Source organism: Megalobrama amblycephala, linkage group LG13, assembly GCF_018812025.1.
Source record: "Megalobrama amblycephala isolate DHTTF-2021 linkage group LG13, ASM1881202v1, whole genome shotgun sequence".
Lineage (NCBI taxonomy): Eukaryota > Metazoa > Chordata > Actinopteri > Cypriniformes > Xenocyprididae > Megalobrama > Megalobrama amblycephala.
In genome coordinates this window covers 19455160-19477868 of record NC_063056.1, presented here as the reverse complement: position 1 = coordinate 19477868, position 22709 = coordinate 19455160, and the positions used below count along the sequence as shown (strand labels likewise).

General features: G+C 37.9%; 1 protein-coding gene across 1 annotated transcript in view; it reads left to right on the top strand.

The window, feature by feature from the left end:
* Positions 1–5771: 5771 nt before the first annotated feature.
* The window catches only part of erfl3 (Ets2 repressor factor like 3), a 55088-nt gene continuing 38150 nt past the window's right edge, over positions 5772–22709 (top strand). Inside the window, exon 1 of the mRNA XM_048151972.1 lies at positions 5772–6793. The gene's annotated coding sequence lies outside the window, so the exon portion shown is untranslated. The remainder of the gene's footprint in view (positions 6794–22709) is intronic.

Genomic DNA, 22709 nt, shown 5'->3' with positions numbered 1-22709 from the left:
CTGTTTGATAATGTAGTCAAGCAAAAGGCTAAACATATTAATTACCGTCATGTGTCCGACGTTGAAAAAAGCGATATAATTGTGCAGCGCTTACCTCAGTAAGTTGACCGAGTGGATCTCTGAGTGGAGGCGGAGGTAATTAGCATTTTCATAGATCCGCGTATACTAAATGAAGCAAGTGTGTAGTTACATTCAAGCTATTTTAAGGCATGTAGAAATGTATTTTCACAGGAAAAATTTTTTTAAACGTGTCATTTTGGTGATCAAAGATGATACAACTTTTGATTTCAATAATGTATTAGTAAGTGTTGAAATTAAATTTAGATTACAGAATTTTTATTTCATTGTTGACTCATGTTAAGTAATGGTAACAAATGGAACTTTATTGTAGTGTTAGCATTAGCATGAAGAATAATGTTTACACTGAGGTGGAAACGGCTTCCATACAGTAGCACAAATATACAATAGAGTCGGTGAATCTAAACTTCTGACTAGTGCTGCATGTTTCTCCAGCTTTTTCCATGTTTGTGAAAGCCGGTAGACTTTGTAAGAGTGCTAACAAAGACATAGACAAAGACAAGAGTGCTAACAAAAACATAAACACAACTGCAGAGGTGAAGGCAAGTTACGTGTCGATACATAAACACATAACGTATGAGAACAAGTAGAGTAAGGAAGCTTTCTGAGAAACTGATAACCTTGAGTTTACTGTGACAGACTTGATAAAAAGTGAGTGGGGAGAGCGGAGGACGTGGAGGTAGAGAAGGTTGATGCTGCTAAATAATGGTGTGGATGAATAATACAGAAGTTAAGGAAACAGTACAAGGATGAATAGGATGAATCAGACAGCAGAATGTATTGTGCTTTGGCAGAGAGATAGTGAGTGTAAAATATAGATAGCACAAAAAGTTGTAGCAGAACGAGAAAGATTTGGTTTGTTTATGTGTTTAACTTCCCAATTTTATCAATGATGAGCATCAATCCTTCATCTTTTTTAAAAAAAACTCCCTTCAACTCACCAATCCCATTGAAGACATTTCAACACACTGGGAAGCAGAGATAGACACAGGTGATGAAAGAAGTAGAAGAGAGTGTGAGAGTGAGGAAATGAAACAAAGATGGAGAAATTGTGTGTAAATACAATAGTAGACTGTATTTATTGTCTCTATGGTCAAAGGAAATTGCCCATCCCAGTAACTGCTCTTGTTTTCTTTCCTAGGGGAAAGAAAACAGGGGTAGTCTCGGACAGATGTGACAGCACTGGATATTTCCAAAACACACACACACACACACACACACACACACACACACACATACAAAGTTCACACGGGCAGCAGCAGCATTATAGAGCTGAGATGCTTATCTGTGGTACGTCTGTTTCCTGTGACCAGAAATGCCTGCTGACACTCTACAGGCTGACTATAGCACAAATAACAACAAGAAGCACAATCATGAGAACCACTACTACAACACACGTAACAGCTCACGGCACAATAACAACGGTTTCCTCTCAAAGGAAAGGACAACTGATCAGGTTAAAGCTCATAAAACTCAGGCCATCCTGTCAGTCGTGCCTTTTTTGACGAAAAAAAGTGGGTTATTCTCACAGATATTTTATGTTGCGCTGGCTGATATGACAGTCATCCTGGATTGATAGTGACGCCTAGTGGAAAGAATGCAGAATCATGAAAAGCAACATTATTAAGGATTATTCACCATCAGCCATTATTAAAGAATTCAGTAAAAAATAAGCAGAATATGACTGGTCATCTATAGGTCATCTCTCTCTCTCTATCTATATATATCAAAATATTTTTTTCCTCAAAAATGATTATTTCATTGGGATAAAAACCTTTTTAAGGATGGATGATATAACGAAGTGCAACTTTAAAGATATTTTGTGCCAACCTACTCGGACCCCTGTTTTCTAGCAGTAGGATGTGCTGATCTAGAACAGGAGACATGCTACATTGCTCATGAGAGACACCACATTTACTCAAAAACTCTTCATGAGAGAGGGAAGGGGTCCTTTTATGGTTCAGGTGCTCAGCTTTAACACAGGATGTATATGCTTGAGCAGATGGATCACATTCAAATCATACAGGAAACAAACATCCACACATACACACTTTCTCACACTGGCAGTGCCACTGCAATATTCTCATTCTCTCTCACACTCGTGCACATGCCAACAGAATCCAGTGAATTGTGGTCATTAGGCCATACAGTTCTGTTTTGCTGGTAATCTTCATGTAATTATTGAAAAGAAAATAGAGGGAGAAAATTAGGAAAGTCATGTTATGTGTTTCTGATTGAATATTTAAAGGGATAGTTCACCCAAAAATGAAAATGTGATGTTTATCTGCTTACCCCCAGGGCATCCAAGATGTAGGTGACTTTGTTTCTTCAGTAGAACACAAATGATGATTTTTAACTCCAACTGTTGCCGTCTGTCAGTCGTATAACGCATGTCAATGGGAACTATACTTTAACTTATACTATAACTTTTTTTGACTATAAGAGTCAAAAAATATGCACAATAAAAAAATCGAAATTAAACCCTGCGGCTCGTGACAACACATTGTGTGTATGCGCAGGCCCGGATTAAGAACACATTGGGCCCTGGGGCTATAGCAACACCAAGGGCCCCCTTTCATCTGATTGCCATGCCACAGTGTGTTGTACCACAATATTTTTTTTTTTATTGTTATTTTGATATTTTTACAAATCTCATTTTATCAAATCATTTTATATAAGCACAAGCACACTAAATATTCCATGCTATTTAACACATTAAAAACAAATGCATTAACTCCAGATATGAACTCCAAACAAACAGGTTGCAAAAAGCAGCAATGATCATACTTCCTCAATGATTACTTTACCATGAATTCTTTAAAGAGATAGTTCACCCAAAAATGAAAATTGTCATTACTTACATGTTACATGTTGGTAACCAGACAGTTGACGGCACCCACTGACTTCCATAGTAGGAAAAAAGTCAGTGGGTGCCGTCAACTGTCTGGTTACCAACCTTCTTTAAAATATTTTCTTTTGTGTTCAACAGAAGAAATAAACTCATTCAGGTTTAAAACAACTTGAAAGTGAGTATGTGATGACAGGATTTTAATTTTTGGGTGAACTATCCCTTTAAGGACAAGGGTCCGCATGCTAACTATTAGGATGCTGTCACTTTAAGACCTGCACGCGTCCGATTTTCTCAACTCACATAAGCCAACTGTGTTTATGTAAACCTTTTGTGTATTTGACAGTATTATAGCGCAATCAGACGCGAACGATGAAGTCCAGTAGTCAGGTGCTGTTTGACAGGCTTAAGTGTGTGTGCACGCTTCGGGTGTAACGTTATGAGGTCAGAAAAAGCGCATCTCAGAACAGCACACGAATGACGTGTTTAACTGGCAGGGCTTTAAAGCACATGCAAATGAAGAACTTTTGTGATTGCGAATAAGTGCAGTGTCCCGTGAGTAACTCTACCGCTGTGTTAACATGTGATGTGAATGTGTCGAGTTGTACGGATGGAGGCACCAGAACAACAACTGATAGAATGTGCTTCAAAGGCAGATAGTGGAGACAAGTCACACGACATTGGTGTTCGTCAAAAAACAGTAGGAAAGTTAATTCGGGATTTTTTACACGGGTGATGATGATTTGAGAAAAACACTGACATTCTGAATTCAAACGGCAATAAAATCAATCGACTCGTCCCTGTAAATGTTGAAAACACCTTATGTTTTCATGAGAAACAATTACCATCCGAATAGGGCTTAACTCGTTATAAGAATAATAACTTGCTGCAGCTGCTATCTCACCTTCTTCAACGTGTAAAGCACGCAGATCGGCGACGGTGTCGGTGGGTGAAGATAATTGTGAGCTGCCGCTGCACGCGGGGTCTTCCACTGGCTCGGATGTTTTATGTGAAGCGAAGTAGTTAGTTAGTTTTGGAATTTTTGCTGTAAGATTAGCACCCCTTTTCTCCCTTTCAAGCTTATTTTTCCTTTTTTGCGCACCACTATCACTTTTGTTTATCATTTTGAACACCAGCCAGGCTGAACAAGCAATAAAGGCCAACTTCCCATTTTCTAGTCTACATGCAATAGCATAACAAAGAGGCGTTTCCCGATGTCATGGCGCGAATTGTAAAGTGATTTTGATTGGACGGTGATTTATCAGTCAGGCACATTTTCCAATCATTTTTTCTTGTTATTTTATTAGACACAAATCAACCACCTATGACTTGTCAATCTCATTTCCTCCAGCCAATCACGGGCCCCCTCTACCTGCGGGCCCTGGGGCTTCAGCCCCACCTAGCCCTTATGTTAATCCGGCCCTGTGTACGCGCTCTGGCGAAGGTTAAAGGGATAGTTCACCCAAAAATGAAAATTTTATGTTTATCTGTTTGTTTATCAACCGTTGCCGTCTGTCAGTCAAATAATGCTAGTGGATGGGAACTTCTACTATAAGAGTAAATAAAACTTGCATAGACAAGTCCAAATTAAACCCTGGGGCTCGTGACGACACATTGATGTCCTAAGACACGAAACGATCGGTTTGTGCGAGAAACCGAACAGTATTTATATCATTTTTTTACCTCTAATACACCAGTATGTCCAACTGATTCATTTGGTCTGATCACGCTCTGACAGCGGCAGTGATGGCTCGCGCATATACTTCAATGAGTGCTAGACATCACTGCCGTTGTCAGAGCGCGATCAGACCTTACTAACGAGTGCTGAACACGGTTGGACATAGTGGTCTATTAGAGGTAAAAAATTATATAAATACTGTTCGGTTTATCGCACAAACCGATCATTTCGTGTGTTAGGACATCAATGTATCGTCACGAGCCGCAGGGTTTAATTTGGACTTGTCTATGCAGGTTTTATTTTCTCTTATAGTAGAAGTTCCCATCCACTAGCATTATTTGACTGACAGACTGCAACAGTTGGAGTTAAAAATCATCATTTGTGTTCTACTGAAGAAACAAAGTCACCTACATCTTGGATGCTCTGGGGGTAAGCAGATAAACATCAAATTTTCATTTTTGGGTGAACTATCCCTTTAAACTCGGAACCCGGATGAAATTTCATGAATTTATTCTGAAAATGTTTATGGGTCATTACCTGAATCTGTTAAGCTGTTAAAGATATATATACATTCACATGTTATATATTATATGTCTAAATATTCATATATATTTAAACAGAAAATTACTTGAATACTCTTAAAATTAAGTTAGATTTTTTTTGTGTGTGGTGCAATCTTGTTTTTTAAAGAGGAAAAAAAAAAGTTTTTTATATATTTTGTGCAAATCAAAGTCTGTGGCGAGAAGAGGATCCCTCATGACTCTGTATCAAGATCTTTTATATATACATTTTATATATTTACCCCCATCGATAAATCACAGGCCATCCTGTCAATCTTGCCGTTTTTGACGAAATCATTTGATGAATTAGTAAAAAAAAAAAAAAAAAAAAAAACAACACATGCATCTAGAAGTGCCTTATTCTCACAAATATTTTATGTTGTGCTGGCTGTTGAAAATTTTAAATTATTATCATTATTTTATGGAAAAAAAAAGGTCAAATGTAGAAATAACCCTATAATAATTTTAGGTCAAATGTAGAAATAACCCTATAATAATATATTCATAAATTATATTCTATAAAAATATATTTGTTACCTTGAATACATCGTTACTTGTCGTTGACCCTTACACGTATAAAACATTTTCAATTCACCTGTATGATGATACATAATATCTGACATTTAGTTTTGATAGAAAACATTTGAGTGGCCCTTATTGTTCAGTCTTTGATCTTGCGGGGTAAATTCCGGAAATCGTTATTCATTGCACTATTACCTCTCGATGGGGGTAGACAATTATCATTAAATGAAAGAGAAAGAGGTCTAATTAACTCGAAAAACACTTGTTGCTGACGTTCACGGGGGAGATGACGCTGAATCTCAAGTTCTCTGCAGCTCGTAGGACGCGGATGTGATGTCATCACGGACAGTGGCTATGGCGGTCTCCATAACGACGCCTCGTGCTGCAGTGACGCCAGCCCCGCTCGTGGTGAGGGGGCGTGACTCAGCCAATGCCCGGGCCCCCCCGCCCCATTCCCCTCCTTCCCCCGACCGTGTGGGCGGCCCCGTGCGGCAGCAGCGAGCGAAACACGACACCCAAGAGAGAAAGAGAGAGAGAGAGAGAGAGAGATAGAGAGAGATGGGGGGGAGGAGACAGCGAGTAGTTTCAGACTAGGGAGAGTGGAGGAAGGAAAAAAAAGTCGGTGTGAAAGAGAGAATGGGAAACTGACTGATATACTGCGAATGGCGAGCCTCGGGAGAGCAGATGACAAACTAACACAAGGATAAAATGTTGCGAAAATCATCAACTGGGCACAAGAGCGCGCATATGTAAGAGAGAGACGCTGAGTGCTGCTTTTCTGCCGTGTTGGGATTGTATCGATCGCTCCCGGGACAGACGGGAAAGCGCTGTTTCGGAACTCCGCTGCACCCCGTCCCGTCGCGCCAGTGGAAGTAGTACTGAGCCGCTTTCCAAACTCAGCGCTGTCGGTCGGGGGCTTTGGAGGATTCGTGTGAAGAGGCCAGACGGAGTAGAGCGGGAGCAACAAGAGTGCTGAACATTGGACAAAAGTTTGGCCTTTTGGAGCGGGAGAGGCCGAGTCTCGCCACTGCTGAACTGACAACTTCACCCAGCTTGCTGTGTGTTAGGGGCAGATAACTTTCACCATGAAAACCCCGGGGGACTCGGGTAAGTTACCCAGGCATTCATTATCAAGTGCTGCCACAACTTCTGTGACTTGTGAGTTTGTTGAACCAAAAGTAAGGATTTTACAATACTTCAGTCAGATCAGCTTTATACATCATTCAGTGTCAAAACCGATGCATTAGTTTATTGACAACCGAGTTTTACTTTTAGAAAAGTTGACAGTGTTTTCCAGGGCTTATTACTCTGACATACCAACTGATTCACTGCTCTGATATGTTTTGTTTGGTTTCTATTTTTACATTATCAGGTTCATCTCGTGAACTTGAATGGCAGTTTTCACTAATAAATAATGCGGTTAACTGTTCACTCATTTAAATAACCTCAAGTGTCGCAGTATAAACTACTCTAGTCAAGTAGTCCAGCTCAGTGTTACTTCTAATGTTAACAGGTTTGCGCTTTTACTTTTAAATAGTTACTTGCATTCAAAGCGCTTCTTTACAGTTTCTTCCAGTCCTGTCAGCGCAAATCGCTCTAAACCTGTTGAACTGCTGCTACTTTGTAACTTTGTCGTTAGGGGAAATATGTCGAAATCGATGTTGTGAATCTCCAGCAAAATGTTAGAGTTTTTTCCCCCCTAAAACGTTCATTGCACTGCGCGTGCCAGCTGTGTGCAGCTCAAGCGCGAGCTTTGAACCAGTAGCACATTCAAAATGGAAGCTCCGCTTTCTCACCACCAGGGGATTTAATAAACGTTTTCATTACTTTTTTTATAACTAGACCACTTTACAGTCGGTCCAGCTTCTAGGCATTTTTAATATAGGCATTTAAGCTTGTAAAGTGCAGTGGAGCCTAATAATACAGAGCTGCGCACTCATTTCCCTTTAGGTGTTGGATCGGCTACTTTTATGATGAACGCTTTCCAGTAGTTTGAATTCACTTTAATCACTGTTAGCATACTTGCCGCGAGTATTCATTTTGTAACATGTATCCACTTGTCCAGTATGCACTTGTGAAGTTGTTACTGTCCCGCCAACTACAGGAAGTTTCAGTAGCCGTGTTCAGGAGGCCTATTGTGGCATGTTCGGGAATCCATGTTGAGGCTCTCTCGGTCTCTCTCCCTCTCTCTCTCAATCACAATCAATTCTCTCACATCACGATTTTCTCAGCGGCCGTACCCCGCCACCCACGTTGCTCTAAGTTTAACGGACTTTTAACTATTACATTGCATCAACACTCGAGCGCGCGACGTCAAAACAAAAGCGTGTGAGCGTGAAGCGTTGTAGTTTTGTCTCGTGCTGTAGACGGGGCTTTATGAAGTTCGTCGTGCTCTGCGTGAAGTCTGAGCATGTCATGGTCACTTTCACTTTTGCAGACTCAGTCCTCTCCTCCCTTATAAGTTAAGCTCGTTGTTTTCCCCTTAACCCCATTTTTTTTTGTATTATGCAGTGTTTTGAATAGCAAATACCTTTTGTGTATAATCTTTTCATTTAGAGAATGACGGTGATATCATGGCAAAATACAAATGATTATATCTGAAATCCCTCTAGTTTAGAGCCAAACTTGAATTAACTTGCATTTTAAGTTTGTGAGTTTAAAAGCCAGGGTTAGCTAAAACAATTTCTTTTATATTTTTTCATACTTTAATAATACTTTTTATTCCTAAGACTGCTCACCTGTATGTGCATTGAAACTCCCTATAGTGCTAACCTTTGCCTGGCATGTACTTAAATAGCCTGCAAATAGTGCTGATTAGCCCAGAATGTGTCCCACAAGCCTGCAAGGATCATTCCTTTAAATTAATTTCAAGTAATTTTTTTTGGGAAGGGCCTGAAAGAAACACATTACCTCATAATTTCATTATTTACGCTCTAATACCAATGTCAACAGTTTTGAAAACCATGTTTCACTTTCAGCTGTGATTTGTTTAGACAACATCATCCAAACTTATCCTTATTTGGAGTGCATTTTTGACTAAGCAAGGTGTGTAAAATAAAAATTTTATGAAGGTTAATGGTGACCTCTTGACCTGCTCTAATAAGACCTAAATCATGTCACACATCTTAAATCCACAGACAATGCAGATTTGTATGTTGACTTTATGAAGCTGAACGTCAGGAATGAGATGCAGAGACGGGATCAGTGTTGTCAGGTGGCAATAACTACTACAAGTACCTTGTGGTTTTATCAGGCTACGGCTGTGCAGGCCACATTCTGACCTCGATAGTTTACGAGGTGAGCTCAGCTGCTGAGTATGCAAGAGAGCGAACGAGCAAGTGAGTGAGACGAAGAAGATACAGTACTGAGTATAGGATGTGGTTTCCAAGTGCTTCATTCTCTATCAGATTTTAGTATCTCTTCAGTCTGTGTTCTTACCTGCAAACACCCACAGCGGTATAAATTCGTAGCGCATTTCGGTGAGAGAGCATTTTCTCTGAAAGCCGTGGTTTGTTATGAGAACAGGAGGTGATAGCAACGTCAGTATGGTGTGCATCCTGATAAAAGTCATGTGTGTGTCTGTCAGTCCTTAACATTGACACTATCAACAGCATCAAATAGCTCTCGCCACATGAATCACATTAGATAAGGGACACCTCTCTTATCAGTTCCTCACTCTCTGACTGCCACTTTGCATGAATTCACAGAATGATGCGCACCTCTTCAGGCTTTCTTCTTTTCCAGGTGGTGTGTGTCTGCACAAACAGGCAGTAGCTGACCCTGGCTGATTTAATTTCCTCTGTAACATCTGAAAGTGTCTGTGGTTCAACTATGGTCTACCCATCAGGCCTCAGTGTGTATTTAGTACAGCATTATCCTGAATGGCTAACCCTGTAATGTAAGTCTCATGAGATGGTCGCTAGTGAAGAGTCAGCGGTTAATGGTGCGTTCAAGTCATGCCGGAAAGATCGTATTTACGAGCTGAACGCACATGAACGCCACCACAATGTCGTAAATACGAGTGGGGAGCTTGGGATTTTCTTTAAGCCCCGATCTGAACGAGTTGGGGCGTGTCAGTGAGAAACGCAATACTTACAGGTATTTAGCAGTGACATTGTCAGGCTTTTCTATTTGCAACAAAGTATGCTAATTCACAGCAAAAAATACAATAGCATCATAATATAACAATATAATATGTAACGAGAAAGTTTACAGTGGCTTCATAAATTAAATAAAAACATAAAAAAGCAACATACAACCAATGCACATTCTTTGCTCTACATTTTCTAGAAGTGTTGTTATTTTGTGTAATTAATTTAGAGAAGGCACACTGCCATCATACTCCGACGAAAGTGACTTGAACCCACCTACCGTCGTAAACACGACTTCCCACCTCGTAAATACGAGCTTCCCAGGAGGACTTGAACACACCATAAGATTTCAGCTTTAATTTGTGATATTGGCTTGTTATTTCCCATAGAGATAAGTGCTACCCATCAGTGTCAGAAATATATATAAAATATTTAGTTTATTACCTTTGAGGTCATATACTCTGTGGCTTCCTACTTTTAAGTTTACTTTAATTAAAATAAATTCTCAGTCTGAATAATTACATAAGCTGTTAACCATTAAAATAAATTAACATCAACTCATATAATATGTGATAATATAACCAGTGCTAGAATAAAATATAAGAACTATATCAGCCTTGCAGATTGTCTGCCCAATTGCTAGTGTGATATTGATATTGTGATATTTTATGCAACAGTTCAGTGAACCAGAAGTTAAGAAATTTTGATTATTTTTTGTCTAACACCATGTCTACACCAGACGTGACTTTTTTCGCATCGTGTCGCGTTGCACCGCAACAGCTAAAAGCTGTCTACACTGAAGGCGACAGGCAAAGCACTTGGACTACGTCACAAATAGGGGAATCTGTTTACTGTAGGGAATTTGTCGTGTCACTCCGCGCCGCATCCAGTGCAGACAATATCACTGATTATAATGGGTTCTAATGTCTTTTGACGAGTTGCGTTGCGTCGCATTGCGCTGCTTGCGTCCGGTGTAACAGTAGTGGTGTTTTGTTTTTGTTTGAATCACTGTTTTAAACTAATTGGTTGAGTGAATGATTCAATGACTCATTTAAAGTCCCTTGTTTTGTTTCTGAGTGAATCAGTGTTGTTGTTGAATTAATTGGTTGAGTGAATGATTCAATGTTAATATTGAACACTGGCTCAGTTTTCAGTTAGGGCTGCAACATAAATCGATGCTTCTCAATTAATGGATCGATTCTGAGACTTTCCGAATGCATCGCGATTCTCTCTTTAATCGATTCTGAACTCAGTTTTTAACGGCAGATGGCGCTCTAGGCTAGTTTTTAACCGCATGTTCAGACGCTCATGAAGAAGAGCGCTCATGCGTCTGGCTGAGTACTTTTAGATTAATGTAAACAGCCCACTGCAAACACCCTCACCCTCTTTTCAAACTGCGCGATGCATTCGGAATATCTCAGAATCAATCCAGAATCATTTCTCGCTTTTTCCAGCCCTAACTTCAGTGTGTTTTGCTTTGTTTTATTTAACATGTTTTTGTGAGTGTGCCATTGTCATGCTCACTGTTAGCCGGTTTCCATGTAGTTGTAATAGATTGTTAATTTGGAATAATTAGCAGCCTTTTATCGCATGTTCACATTGTCACACAGGAGACCATGTGCTCTATTTTAGTCAGTGTTATGCAGCCGCCTCAGTTGTTCAGGTCTCTCTGGAACCAGTTCAACATCAGCAGGCACCTCTCTGTGTTTACATGCTTATGTATCCTGTTCGGCAGCATGCGCGTGTGTTTGTTCGAGACAGTCAGCAAGCGAGCATGTTTTGTATTTTCCGCACTGCCTGGTTTCCCATCAGGCCCATCAAACGGTTGCTCCGCCGTGCTATTTCTCTGAACACAAATGGAACGCCTGTAAATGTCACACACATTGACAGGATTTTTCGTTGACATTGATGTGTGAGACTGTATTAAACACTGCTGCGATACAGTACGTCCTTTTTTTTTCTTACACTGCTCGCCTTGAGAGTACTTGTACCTTGATTTGGGAGCACTGGGAATAAATGTTTCACTAGAAGTGTACGGATGGTGTATTTCTAGGGATGAATGAGGTCCTCAGGGGTTGAATAGTATTTTGTTTGTTTTTGCCCCTGGAGAACAATAATGGTGTGTCCACCAACAGGGGAGCACAGTGGTTTGTGTGTGTTTGCCATGTCAGTGGGTTACGGGGGCAGCGCAGAATACGAGCGAGAGCGTCCATGTGTTGGAGTCATTTATGGACTGACAGCAGCACAGAGGCCCCTGTGTATGACCGGGGGGAGGGGGGAACATGTGTGTGTGTGTGTGTATGACCCTGACCTCATGACCTTCCATAGCTGCACCCCTAGCCCTGCATTCCAGAACACGCCCCTGCCTCCGTTGGTCACATGCCACGGAGCCAATGGCATGAGGGCCTGATGCCATCTCTTCAACCACATATGCGACTCTAGAATAGCGTATGAACCACGTCAGCCTGGTTTCATTTCCTTATCTAATTTCCTAAATTCTTCTGTGTAATTCCCCATTTCTTCAAATCAGAAGTACTACAGATTTACAATATTTGATTAAGGTTCCGGTTCTCTCTAGTTAGTAAGGTCAAATGTCACTGCTCTCACTTTCCTTCCCTTCTGTTCTGTTCTTCCTCTTTGAGCATCAGGAGAATGTCAATCATACAAAGCAAATGTGAGTTTTGTGCGTTCTCTCTTCGTACCCAGTTTTCTAGAAACAAGATCAAGTTGATGATTGAAGTGTTGTGCAGAAAGAATAGTTTAACCGATGCTCTATTATGTGGTTGGATATTTGCATGTCTTTCACAATAGCATACCTCACATTTCCGAAGAGCCTTCAGTAGGATGTTCATTAACATGACAAACCACTGAAGATGAACTTAGAGGCCTGTATGAAAGCATGTGAATTTGTTGCGGTGCTAATTTTTGGTTTTATTCCCATCAGTGCCTTTTGGTTTCCATTCATGCACAAAGCAATTGATCATATTTCTACTTAAATTTTTATTATTTTCTCTAGACATATAGCAAGCTTATTCAAACATGACAGCGATGAATCACCCACAGTAAAACTGAATATGAGTATTATTTCAGATACTTTAAATAAATGTGTATGGTCTTTTTTATGTACCTTAACTTTATTTTATTTTTTCATGGTTTTAGTCTGGACTCCCAAACAGTTATGATGGCTGATCATACTGTATATTCTGTAAACAAATTTGAGGTATTTTTTTCTCTTAAGAAAACATACTTGTTTCTAACATTTTTTGTAATAAAATAAAGCCTTTGACTAGGTATAAATTTTGTATGCATTTATTTTTTTAACACCTTCCTCATCTCCATTAACATTTTATGTGTGGCAAACCATACTTAAAGAAATAGTTTTTGACTGATGGTGGCAATGTCCATCTAATCTCATAAACATGTTTACTTTTTAAAAAATTTTTTTTTTATTTTTTTAAATATAACAACATTGATTTTGCATTATATCAGTGGTGAGGATTTTGAATTATTGTTAATTGTTTATGCCATTCTGGATATCTAAGAATGGAGATGGCATTAAAACATTTTTCTTAATTGATAAATTTAGCAAAACTCTGAGTCACTAACTTAAAACAAATTACAATTACAAAAAGTAATTGCACTGGGTTTAGGGGCAGTTTACACCATTTTCAACTAAAATCGGAAAACTTTTTATGCGTTTTGATCATTCGTTTATACGACAACGGTGTTTTGGTGGCCTGAAAATGAAAACTTTTGATAACGGGTTTCAAATTGGAAGTTTTTGAAAACAATACAGTTATCATCTCTGTAAACTGCAAAAACGTGAATTTGTGAGTGTGAAAACGGTGACGTCTTGCACATGCGTATTACGTGTTTAGTCTATCCACCTTATTTTTCAATGCAGAAATAAGGTGTTTTCTGTGAATGTGCGAGACTTATTAGTCGCTATAGAAAAATAACGAGAAGAATAAACTAAAAATAAGGTTGATAGGCATGCGCGAGGCGAGTGCTCTGTAAAAAAAAAAATGCATATATGCGCAGGTGCGTAGTCTTTCTTTACAGAGTGACATCGCCAACTAATTGTCTGGCATGTGTAATACAGCGTTTTTAGCCGTTTTGCGTGGATCCGTGTGAACAGTGATAGTTTTGAAAACATTATCATCTGTACAAAGAAAAAACTTTGCCATTTTAGTACATCGTTGTCGTGTAAACATACCCTTAGTTATCCTGTTACTTTACATATCTGTATTCGATTTCTTAGTTGAACTACTCTGAAAAATCTTCTTTAACATCTAAACACTCACTATCAGTCCCTACTTTGGCTGCATACCTCTGGGATCAACAGAAAAATAGTAGCTTTAATAATAGCTAGCCTGAGAGGTACAATTCATTCAAAAACGTGAAGGATAAAATCATTTTAATTCATTATTTTTTATTAAATTCTGTGTCTGTGAATGTTAATGTGTTTTATTGAGATGCTAAAGGTTAAGTGACCTTTTCTGTTTATTTTAAACACCTTTTTCAGACCACTGTTTACACTTCATACTGCAGCTTTCCATTACACTTTCAGAGAAAACCTCCATTAGCCTTTTATTAGACTTGCACGTAATTGCACTGTGCAAAGCGAGTTTGGACATCTGTTTTCACTCATTTAGGACGCTGCAGAAGAGACTCTTTCCTGTACACTACATATAGTGAGCAGCGTTTATTGATTTTAAATAATGGACAAAGTGTTGATATTGATGGACGTGCCATTGACAACCGATAATGGGGCAATCTTCTCATGGTTGAGCAAACACTCACTCTGTTAACGCTGACACACATGCTCTCACATTGGTTTGTTTTGCAGAAAAAACGTGGACCTCCCACATTCCTGCTCAAAGCTTAAATCACTGCAGCCTGTGTGGCATTACTCATTCCAGGAAAAGCATTCTGCCAAACACACACTCATTTACTCAAGCACTAACTCTCACACATCGAATCACATTCTTGGAAAAGCTCGATTCTTAAGGCATTTCTGAACACGGGTGCTTTTGAAAACAGATAGCGTTCTACAGATACGGTACACACACACAAATGTTTAACTTTTAGGTCATGTCAGTCTTTTAACATGATTTGAAATCTCTTTCTCAGTAAGATTAAAGCTTCAACTATGTTTGTGGACTATTGCTTCTCTCTGTCACGTTGTACTTAGTTGTTTTCCCAAGACTTTTTGTGCCGCTCATTAGCGCTAAGCTGCTGTTGGATTGTGTATTTTGGGTCCAGACTGTCATCAGGAGCTTCTGTGCTTGAACCTGATGAAATTCAGCCTGCTGTGGAAGAATGTTGCTCTGTGTGTGTGTGTGTTTGGAGAGAGAAATGTAATACAGGTAGTTTACAGAGGCTGCATTGTCATGAGCATGACTCAGTGTAACACCTGCATTGTGCATGTGTGTGTGTTTTTTTCGGAGTGCTGCATCCAGTGACGTTGAGACGTTAACTGATGTTAAGTGCTGATCATAAGCTCTTCAGATAAGATTAGGAGTGTTTTGCTCTATATATGTGAGACTGTTTCCTTTTCCTCTGTTCTCCACCTTTGACTCACTCACCCTGAATCCCTAGGGTGACTGTTAAAACATGTTGGACTTTTTTTTGTTGCGATTCTACAAGGTGTGAGAAGGTCAGGTTTTTCCTACATTGTGCAGCTCAGATGCATCGTTTAGGGATAGTGAAATCTGAAATTTTTTAATGAAAATGTAAAAATAGGTTTATAGGTTTTAAAAAAAATCAAATAAAAGAATTTAAAGAAAAAGGTATTTATATATATATATAAAATATAAAATATGTGTGTGTATATGTATATACAGTCAAACCAAAAATTATTCAGACATTTTTGAAAATTTTGATATATTTTTTACTAGTGTGTGCAGGACACTATAGTTCATTTAAGTAAGTTAGGATAGCAAAATAAAGTAAACTGTGACATATTATACCCAAAATTTCGTCATACAGTGGACTACCATTAAAATTGATAAAAAATTTGGAACCAAAGATTATTCAGACACTTTGACCTGACCATATTTTGCTGAAGTGTTATCTGACATAATTAAGATTAATGTTTTCTGACACAGTCTAACTCTGAATCTTGTAATATTTTATTATCATTTTTTAAAACTATAGTGAATAAACTGTATTAATGTATGAAATGTTCAAGGTGTCTGAATAAATTGTCTTCATATATATAAAACAATAGAATATATATATATATGTATGTATGTATGTGTATATGTGTGTGTTTGTGTGTATATATACATATATATATATATATATATATATATATATATATATATATATATATATATATATATATTATATGTGTGTATATATATGTGTATATATACACACAAACACACACATATACACATACATACATATATATATATATATATATATATATATATATATTCTATTGTTTTAATTGATATTAAATGTTTCAATAGTAATATTTTAATGTTTTTAATATTATAAATAAAAACTATAACAATACATATTAACTCGTAATGAAAACAACGAATTGATGTCAATAGAAAGTCTTGACAGTGATAGAAAATGTAAGAAAAAAGTAAAAATATTTATAAAGTAAGCTACATAATGTTTTTATTTTTACATTTTAGAAATGCAAAAAGTTTCCTTTTAGCAGTAGCATTAGGGCTGGTTTTTAGCGATTAGCTTAATATAAAAACAATAGATGTCTGTGGTATGTCCTCATTTAGCTAGTTAGGTAAAAATAACCATGTATGAGTTTGTGATAATGCTATTCAAATTCAAATCATAATGAAAGTCAGTGCGCACACACTTTTATTCATTATATACACACACTAAACCTGTGTGTGAGAGTGTGTGTTTGTGTGGTCAACTGCCGGGAATTCAAATGCTGTCTGGCGCCACTTTAACACCCCACCCCACCCCCTCTCCTCCGTACCCCGTTCCCTTTCCTTCTCTTCTGAGGAATGCAAGATCATGTTCGCTCTCTCTCTCTCTCTCTCTCTCTCTGTCCTTCTCTTCATGTGTTTAAACCTGTTCAAGAGCTTACTGGAGTTTGTTTTGAACTTTGAACCAGTTTGTCACCGGCATTTACGGCACTCACTTTCTAATTCATCAGTTAGGGTGTGTATGTGTTTAGTCAAGGGATGGTCTGTGTATGTGTAACGTATTGGATATGATTAGGCGAGTGTGTGCATGTGCACCTGTGCACTAAGTACTGTTAATCATATGAACGCCTGGATGGAAGACAGGTTGAAAATGTTTTCAGAGCTGCGAGGAGAGGATGTCCTACCCTCACGTGCCGCCCGCTTGTTGTACAGTGTTTGGGTTGTGATATTCTGTTACACATTCATGGAAGGCTGACTGCATTTCAACCCAACACGCCTTCTGTATGACTATATTAAATGACATAACTGTGCAGATACAAGTTGCCATTTGGTCTGAATGTGAATGGTTCAGTGGGTTTTTTTAAATGTTTTTAAGCTGAAGTGTGTGATTTATGCATCACTACACCAAATAGTGAATAGCAAAAACGTTTTTTTTTTTTTTTTTTTTTTTATATTTAGGTATAGATAATATCATTAGCTCAGTATTAAACAATCTGTGTCAACATTTAGCTATACTTTGGGGTTAAAATTGTTGAAAAAGTTATCATTTGTTTTGAATCTGAAACATTCCAAAAGGTTCAGTGTTTTTTTGTTTAAGCTGAAGTGTGTAATTTGTGCTACACCAATCAGAATATCAAAAATAATAAAAGTTAATATTTAATTTTTATAAAAAATATATTTAAGTATAGAAAATATGATTAATTCAGTATAAAACAACAGATGTCAACATTTAAATATCATTTAGGGACAAAATTACTGAAAAAGTACAAGTTGTCATTGATTTTATCGCAAATCTTTTTCAGTATGTAATTTATGCATCACTAGACAAAACGGAATAGCAAAAACACTTTTATTAATATTTAATGTTCTTTTCTTTATTAAAAAATGTAGACAGAAAATATTCGAGATACACAGGTCGACTTGCCATAATTTTTTTATTTATTTTTTTTATTTTGGCCGATATCTATTCCGGAAACTGCATTACAATTGTTTCCCGAAATGTCATTTGTGTGGAAACGTTACAAAGTCTGTAAACAGGACGGGACACCCTGAAGACAGATGCAAAGAGTAGAACAGAGACGTGCCAGCAGAGAAAATATTTTAGTTCACTGTTCACAATGCCCGAAATATTGGAAGAAAAATATAAACCCCTAATCCAATTCAATATTTATATGAATGTATGTCTAAAGGGAAGTGACAGTCTTCAGAAAGTTTCAATGGCATTATCATTTTCCTCTTACCTCTTTATAATGCCTGTTTATAAGCACAGGGCTGATTTGTGTACATCGGTAACCGAGGAAATGCTAAATTGCTGCTGTTCCATAAGCACCACCTACTGTCGGAGAGTGAATTTGCGTTTTCATTCAGTCTGTCTGCTGTTTTTGTTTTGTGCAGGTGTGTCATATGTAGAATATTAATTTCACAAATCTAAAGTCAACAATTTTTGCTTTAAATTTTGAAATGACACAATCTAATTTAAACAACTGCTCATGCTACATGTTTGTATTATCTTTGTTTCTATCATGATTAAATTCAGTGTTTTCCTCTAATTTCAAATGCTACAGATATGTTTTGTTTAAAGGGTTAGTTCACCCAAAAATTTCATTTTTTTTTTTTTTTTAATTATGTCATTTATTACTCACCGTCATGTCGTTCCACACTCCGGAACACAAATTATTATTAAATTTGCGCACCAAAAAAAACATGCCGAATATCAAACTGCCAAAGTTACACCCCCCAGTGGTGAACCATTGAAATTTCGAAACACTTATGACATAACAAAGCCTCGTTTACTGAAATCATGGCTTTTTGGGAGTTTGATACTCCGAACCACTGATTCGAAACAAAAGATTTGTTAAGCTTCGAAGCTTCATGAAGCAGTGTTTTGAAATCGCCCATCACTAGATATTGTTGAATAAAGTTGTTAATTTGTATTCTGGCGCACAAAACGTATTCTCAACATTAAGGTTGCACCACTGTAGCCACATGAACTGTTTTAAATATGTCTTTAGTAGCTTTCTGGGCATTGAAAGTGTTAATTATCTTGCTGTCAATGGAGGCCTCACTGAGCCATCGAATTTTATCAAAAATATCTTAATTTGTGTTCTGGAGATGAACGAAGGTCTTACAGGTTTGGAACGACATGAGGGTGAGTAATTAATGATAGAATTTTAATTTTTGGGTGAACTAAGCCTAGAGCAAATACACATCAAATAAATTTGCTTAAACAAAGATAAAAACAAAAATCGACAACCGATATGCAATAAAAAAACGGAATCAGCAATGAAAAAACATGATCAATGCATGACTAGAAAATATCATTAACTGTAAATATTGTGATCTCATAAAACAATGGATGTCAAGAGAAAGTCCTTAAAACAAATGGATGCGTGTATGTGTCCGCTTTTAATTTAGCCATTCTTTACATCCATCCCTTTTTTGTGTGTTATTTATGTGCCACTACGCCAAATGAAATGGAGAGTATAATGACTCTTCCCAAACAGTTTTCTCAAACATTCCTTCATCTACCTGGTCTCAAACACAGATAGTCCCGCTCCCAGGTTCACGCTATTGCTTGAGTCATTGTTGTTGCGTTGGGCTGGACCGAATGCTCAAACTAAGAGCACCGCAGATTTGCAGTCTTTTCAGGGAAATATTTCGAGTATTTTAACATTGAAAAAATGACACTCTTCAGGTTTAAAGTGCCATTTGACATTCATTCCACACCTCTGACACTTCCACAGTCAGAAGAGATGATATTGGTGCTTGACATGTACTCTGTATGTGTGTGTGTTCAGATGAGTTTTGTGTTTCATAGTGAGCTATGAAAGAATAGTGTGTGTGTGTTTTGGTGCGACTGAAAACCTTTTAAACCATCGATTACACCTCCATCCCTCCACTCCTCTTACACACACACACATAACCTCTCTGTCACTAATCCATGCTGGAATACCCCAGTGGCATCTCATCTTCCATCACTCTCTCTTTCTCTGTCTTTTCCCTCCATCCCTCTCCTGTTTTTAGGCCGGGTGTCGGTTGCACACGCATGTAAGTATTTGAGTGACTTTTCGAGCCCGGTGGACTTTGTGCTGTGTCATCATCTCCAACTAAAGGCTGTAGCGTTCAGAAAACATAAATTCCCACATCTGGATGACACGGCCTCTCTGCGTAATGCAAGAAAACCAACCATTCAAGCTCTTAACGCCCTTCTGCTCTCTCTTTCAATGTATATACATGGACGCGTAATGTCTTGCGTTGTTGAATAATGCATATCCGACTGGTCTGAGAGCTGCTGTATTTAGTCGACTCTTGGCATCAAATGTTAATGGCATGTTTGCCCGTCACACACGCGTGTCTTTGCTGGAAAGAAGTCAGGCGTCCATTAGCTCTATTATTAGTCTGTTCATTCATTGTTATATTCGTTCGGTTTCTTTCTGTGGCCAGTGTTTCAAAACATCACACGTCCTTTTTTGCACTTTCAAATGCTTATTTCTGTGGCTTTGGGTGATATTCTGGGCTGTAGATGACATCAGCTTTAAGCTTCTTGTGTGTGTTTGTGATCTCTGGCCAAAGTGCTTGCCTCATAATTGTTTTAACTGTACCATATTTAGCCTCAGACATGGTTTGGCTGATTATGCAATGCTCACACACACACATGTGGGCCAGGTTTTAAGGGACGCGCTCGATTATTCCCTCTCTAAAGCAGTGTAAGGCAGTGCAGGGCAGCTCAGGGCTTGCCTGCATAACAGTGTGTGTTTGTTGTTTTAGGGGATTAGGGTTTATAACGGATCGGGGCAGAGACCGTGAGGCCCTCGGCACAGCAGCCACAGCGCGGCTTTTAGCTTTAGCTTTCAGTCTGTCACAGGAACGGCTGCCCTGCCTCACGCTGTTTTAGCACTTTGCAGCTGAAAGGTAGTGGCATGAAGCAAGTGTTTTGTATCTTTTCTGTTATGCTTCTTCTGCTCAAATTTAATAAGCAGAGACAGTTGTTCTGGTTCAACGTAGCAAGTAGAGGTGGAAGTTTGAGGTGGAACTGTTTGTGAAAAGACACATCTTAAGACGTAGATAATTATTATTTTAAAAGCCCTTATATAATGAGTTTTTTTATTTTATAAATATCTTTACATTTTTGGGGGGTTGCACCACATGATGTTACACTCTGAACTAATTTCAACTTGTCATAAAAAATATGATATTTTAAGACTTGTTGACCTTGCCATAATGACACAGTCATGGACAAAAAAATGTCATATATTATCAACATTTCACCAAAATTGCTTTACTGCTGTTCTGCGAAATAATACTGAAAGATTATGCCAAACCGTATTTGTGTTTTAGGATAATTTAATAGATAGATTTAATAGAAACTATTATCTATTTATGATACACTACCAAAAGTTTGGGGACAGTAAGTTATTTTTTAAAGTTTTTTTTTTTTTTTTTAAGGGTGCATTAAATTGCTGAAAAGATTTTACATTGTTACGAAAGATTTCTATTTCAAATAAATGCTGTTCTTTTGAACTTTCTGTTAATCAAAGAATCCTGAAAAAAATTCACGGTTTCCAAAAACGTATTAAGCAGCACAGCTGTTTTTAACGTTTATAAAAAGAGTTAATTAATAAAAAATGTTTCTTCAGCAAATCAGCATAGAGTGATTTCTGAAGGTCTTATCATAGGAATGAATTACATTTTAAAATATATGAAAATGGAGTTATTTTAATTATTTTTTAATTGTAATAATATTTCACAATATTACTGTTTTACTGTATTTTGACCAAATAAATGTAGTGAGCATAACAAACGTCTTTCAAAAACATTTAAGAAATCTTACAGACTCCAAACAGTAGTGTATAAACAAGGTCCACAATATATTTCAACAAATACTGTACGTGTAAATTATGATGTTTACTTTATTCTTGTCTATAAATAAGAATAAACATTACAGTTAATTTACACAATATGTACAGTGATCACAAAAAGTACCTACTGCACATGTATTAAATGGAACCTAAACATTTGTGATTTAGCTTTGTAGAAAATAGACACATCACCTGTAAATGTACAACATGTCTCTACCTTTGGCATTTAAGATAAGACCTGATAAAGTACTTTATTGATCACTTGTGGGAAGTTGTGAAAGAAGGAAATCTCCCCACTTGGGGAATCGAATCTATGTACTAAACTAATGAGGAAGATCTGAAAATGTTATTCTATGATTATTTCACAGACGACATAAAAACCAACTTGACCGAACAGCCATTTTGTGCTAATGTGTGGTGAGAGTTATTAGGTTTACCCTGGCCTGCTGCTCAGAGACTGTATGTTATTTCTGTGTTATCTCAGGGGCTCGTTTTGCAGCCTTGTGTTTGTGTTGCTGTGTGTGTGTAACAATTCATAAAGTGATTGTAAAGTCCTCTGTAGCACTTCGTTGAAGATGTCTGTGGTCTTTCAAGCATCTGTATGTTTGTAGTATTGGAGTGTGTGTGTGTGTGTGTGTGTGTGTGTGTGTGTGTGTGTGTGTGTGTGTGGATGACTCAGCAAGGTGTGTGTTCTGAGAAATGTGCACTTCCATTGTCTCTGCCACTGGTACTGTAACTCAATGCCAGCTGCCTCAGTGTGTGTGTGTGTGTGTGTGTGTGTGAAGCTGCATGGATAAAGCACTGTTAGGATAGATGTGTTTTGGATGGGATTCCCCTGGGTGGGGTACTGTCCTACTATTTTCCATCCCATACTGTGTGTGTGTTAATGACTGCCAAGTGTGTAGATGTTTCAATACTTAAACACTCATTGTGTAATATGTAT